Source organism: Rutidosis leptorrhynchoides, chromosome 11 (genome assembly GCF_046630445.1).
Source record: "Rutidosis leptorrhynchoides isolate AG116_Rl617_1_P2 chromosome 11, CSIRO_AGI_Rlap_v1, whole genome shotgun sequence".
Lineage (NCBI taxonomy): Eukaryota > Viridiplantae > Streptophyta > Magnoliopsida > Asterales > Asteraceae > Rutidosis > Rutidosis leptorrhynchoides.
The window spans coordinates 161,425,340-161,429,549 of NC_092343.1; positions in this window are offsets into that span (position 1 = coordinate 161,425,340).

Genomic DNA, 4,210 nt, shown 5'->3' on the forward strand with positions numbered 1-4,210 from the left:
GGGATTTAAGGAAATTAGGATCTCTATAATTAAATACGGTGATCTACCCCGATTTCTCCGTCTGATATTTTCATTATAAATTAAACTCTTCTCATTCCATAATTCTCACCATTCCTATACTTTCTTTCTTAGTTCATACATCCAAAAGATTGTGAAATGCTTAATCCCGTTCTAATCCTTGATGTTTTCTTAATTATCATTTCTGTCATCCTTCTTTTCAATCTTCCACCAGAAGAATCTGTTTACTCCTACTATTACCTTGGGGTAATACTATTCTTAATTATACCATGTCTTTATATTGTTATTCGTATTAATATCCACAGTTTGTAACCTCCGTGTTGTTATTGGGCTTTATATTTTCTCTTATATTTTGGAGCTTTGTCCCTTCGTTTCTTCTTCTTGCGATCAAACACCGCTTGTAATGGTTCAGAATCCACAGATATAAACTTCGGAATGAACATTGTTAATGTTCTAAGAAGAAAATCGTAATGGCATGATTTGATTTGTCAAATTACCAGAATCACTGAGAATAGAACTATCAAGAATATATTTTTCTTGATATGTTCGGAGGAGAAAAAAAAAATGAACGAGTCGTGTATCATGGCACGTGATGACGTTATAATCTTTGAATCATCACGTTCCATTAGAAACTCAGCATGGCTTACTGTAATATAATCACGTTGATCAAGTGTCATTATATTATACTAACTCATGCATCAGTTCCCAACATTACCTCAATATCATTCATATTTTAAACTCGAAAGTTTACAGAATATAGAAACTAACTGTTTATATATGATGTAATACTGATAGCACGAAGAGATTAATGATTTCAGATAAGAATAGTTATAAAAATATCTTCAGAAATATGGAGGATATTTATAATGAAAGATACGATAATATCTTTGAATATCTAAGATCAGAGGATGATGGAGACTATTGTCCGCAAGGGTTTAGAGTAATGAGCAAAATATTCGTTAAAGACTTCAGCAGACATCGAATCATTTAGATTCTTTGAAGTCAAACTTATTCTTTGTGATTTTTCTACGGTTTCTTTCATAGTTTTGCATAATCTGCTTTTCGGTACAAAATTTTATATTGAATGTTTCCAATATAATGATACACAGGAAGTACGAGGAGGTATATAATTTCGGACGAGAATATTTATGAAAATATCCTCAGAAATATCGAAGATATTGATGATGATATTTTGGAATTTCTAAGTTCGATGGTTGATGGAGAAAGATTTTCCGCAAGATTTTAACATGACTTCGGGGCAAGATATTCTCTAAAGATTTCAACGGATCTAGAATTATCTGAATCCTTTGAATATAGGGTTTGGTCCTTGTATTTGTCCTTGGTCTCCTTCGTGGTTAGCTCAATCCGTTTTCCAGTTCCAACTCTTCTGAGCTTTTCCAACATTCTATTCTTTATCATCAACTTCCGATGATTAGGGTCGTTTACAGTTTTTGTTGCTTCATTCAACTTTTCAAAATTCAGAGTATTGGTTCGCAGACTGGGTGCTTTTCAGAATGGATGATCATTATTCTAAGAGATAAATGTTATACATATAACTGTTGATGTAGATATGTTGTGAGTTTTCAAAGTACTGCTTGCCGATTCTTCTACATTTACTGCTACCATATCTAAATCATTGGTTATCGATCTGAGGTGATTTCAAGAGAATTGTGTTTTTAGATGATTAAACGCTGATGGTAATATGGTGGAATATAAAAGGTTCCCCGGTAATAATAAAAGAGCATACATATAAATCAAAGGTGATAATAAGGTTGTTTCGAACGAAAAGTCGAAGTTGATTTGTTGAAGCTGTGACAAAATTGTCTAATTTGAAAAAGAGTTGCAATGTTATTTTTGGTAATAATAATGCCAAAGGAGCTAACACAGACACGTTTTAAACTTTTACTTAGGGTCCGGGAGTTTTCAGGTGCATAACTATATGCGTCAATCTTTTCTTCCATAGATGAAGTGCGATTGGTTCATCCTCTCAATTGAGGTGTTTTCAAGAATCATGAAAGGTTTGAACGTAGATTGGAATCGTCAAGATACTAATGAGGTTTAAGATGAAATCAAGTGACAAACTTGAAGAATTGTTTAGTTTCATATATTATAATCAATATTTTAATTCATTTTAATTGTCCAATATTGTTGGTCCACAGTCGATAGTCCACAGTTGACAGTCCAATAAGTCATATAAAATTTAATATATAATATTCGAATTAATTAATACGTATCGTGACCCGATATTTAAAGTGCGTAAAATAAATACAGAAATTAAATAACGATAAATAAAATGCGTAAAGTAAATAACAGAAATTAAATGACGATAAATAAAATTGCGAGAATATAAATTGCGATAAAATAACTGTGATACATAAATTGCGATAATTAAATGGTAATACGGAATTAACAGTTAGCTAGGAACAGTTAGCTAGGATTCTTAATAGAATTTCATATTGTTAATTAATCTGTTTCTAATCAATTTTTATTGTGTCAATTATTTCTTCGTTATGCCACTTGATGGATTCTGATAGATCAAACTCCAAATTTGTAATCGGATGAATATGGTTATTCTGTGGGGAACGGATTTGTATATCGGTGGATGTAAGTAGGGTAGTATATGACTTGTTGAAACAGATTCAAAGAACGTACAATGTAACTTATTAATGTGAAATTTAAATAGTCCTCGGGTATTACCTACCCGTTAAAATATTTTCACCATTAACAGTTTGTACAAGAGGATTTTTAATTACAATCTTTATGAAAACATATATACATATATATTTTCTTCAGATGTATTCATGGATTTAATGAGTTAATATGATATTAAACTCATTTACTTTTCGGTTGGAACAAGAATAAATAATCTCTAAAACTTTAGAGATTACATATTCGCCATGTCGAACGAAGATAAATGAGGTAGAACGATACGTAGAACGAAGATCATACTCAAAGTACATATGACGATATTGAAGCATGGATTGTTGATGGTACTGGTGCTGTTATTGATTATACTGTTGGTGCCGGTGATGTTGTTGAAGCTGGTACATTTTGCACCATATTCTCCGAATTGATTATTCGAGCGCGAAATTCGTTGACTTATTACTCCAGGATGATTGTCGGTAACGAGCGGATAAATAAGGTTCAGAATTGTGGATAGAATATAATCTTGTCAAGTTACCCTGTAAATGAGACTAAAAATGGTGTCTCGAACAGGTTTGCCGGTAAACACTTCAGGTTCATTGTCAAGAGATGAATTCGGTTGGTGGAAGGGATTGTCTTCTGCGCGTTTCTATTAATTAAGTCAACTACGAACCCATCAGATGAATTGATAATGGCTGATTGGTTGATTCATGCCGATGACGCTGTTTTCGGAGCTTAGGTGAACATCTATGTCGGAATAGCTATCGGAATAGCTATCGGAATAGCTATCGGAATCTGAGGGACTCGAACTGGTTGCAGGATTCATCTCGTACGATCAGATGAAGGATTTTCGATAAGAAATAGATTATAGGATGTAGATTAGTACCCTGCAATACATAATTTACATATGCATATATAATACTAAAATCCCATAAGTTATGGAGGAATCTACGGAAGTTTTCAGGTAAAGTTACAGTAACAGATATGCTAAGATATGAAGCAGCAGATACGCTAAGATATGAATTTTTGCCTATACACTATTCATGCAGTCAATGCAGTAAAACGTGTCTAGACTAAGAATGATAAGTAAGTGATTCTCTAAGAATGATAAGCAGGTAATTTTTGACACAAAAAGATAAGCAAAACTTTTTGACATGCAGACACGGTCGAAGTCCAGACTTACTAATGCATCCTAACGACTTATCAGTTAGACACACTAATACAGACCTGGTTCGCTAAAACCATCGCTCTGATACCAACTGTAAAGACCCGTCCTAATCTATCCGAACGAAGTCCATATCGATTATAAACGATTCACAATAGTTGATTACATCGCGAGGTACTTGACCTCTACATGATACATTTTACAAACATTGCATTCGTTTTTGAAAAGACAATCTTTCATTACATCGAAAGTTGACAGACATGCATACCATTTCATAATATATCCAACTATAATTAACTTAATAATAATCTTGATGAACTCGACGATTCGAATGCAACGTCTTTTGAAATATGCCATGAATGACTCCAAGTAATATCTATAAAA